Raw genomic sequence first — 933 nt, forward strand, 5'->3', positions numbered from 1 at the left:
GTGCCTTGCATAAGAAACTGAACATCGCATTTCCGCGCGCGTTGTTTGTTCGCGCCAAATATACCCTTTTCGGGTAGGTCCGGAAGGCCTCTCGCGGGACCATTTGTTAGGCAGGGACTCGCAGATGCCCCGAGAGGGCTCGAAAGGCTTCAGAGAATGATAGAAATGTATATTCTACAACTACAGTAAGGGCTGTAAATCATTATAGTCTTGCCCTAGCTGTATGCCCAGCTAACCCTCCCTCTCGATGGGTCTTTGCCGCACATTTGCCGATACCCGAAAAGGGTATATTTGGCGCGGACAAACAACGCGCGCGGAAATGCGATGTTCAGTTTCTTATGCAAGGCACTGTAAGTTACCTGCAAACGACTTGCCTCGCTACGCTTCGGCGGTGAGTATCGGCGAGGAGGCAAGGCGATGTATTCATGTCTCACTTATGTACAAAGACGCTGTATTGTGGCAGTTGGTTGGGCGGGGCATTGGCAAACATGACCACACGAGATTACAAGGTCCTGGTAGTGACACTATGTCACTGTCACTTGTCATGTCCCCTCTGAGCCCAACCCCGATGGACCTAAGCCCTCTCCTTTGCCCGCCTGGCGGCTGAAGCGTCCATGGTCCTCCGAGTGGGTTCTGGGTTTTCTGTTAACAGATGAAGTAGCTGTGCGCGCATGCGAGAAGCGCGGTGAATCCGTGGAGGATTCAGAACACAAAGCCTCGGACTACCACACCATACACCGCTGGGTTGTCCAGGATCTCGCGAGAAAACACCCCATGCCTGCCCGCTTCATACATTCCCCCGCGCTCGTCTTCGAAGACCGCACGCGCGCCTCGATGGAGTTTTGCGTCGCGCTGGTCGACCTTCGGTCTTTTCGCCGCAGCGAGCGTGGGCCTCCGAGCGTAGAACTGGTGGAGGAGATCGCGGACGAGCTG

Source organism: Gloeophyllum trabeum, assembly GCF_000344685.1.
Source record: "Gloeophyllum trabeum ATCC 11539 unplaced genomic scaffold GLOTRscaffold_00003, whole genome shotgun sequence".
In the NCBI taxonomy this organism is placed as follows: Eukaryota; Fungi; Basidiomycota; class Agaricomycetes; order Gloeophyllales; family Gloeophyllaceae; genus Gloeophyllum; species Gloeophyllum trabeum.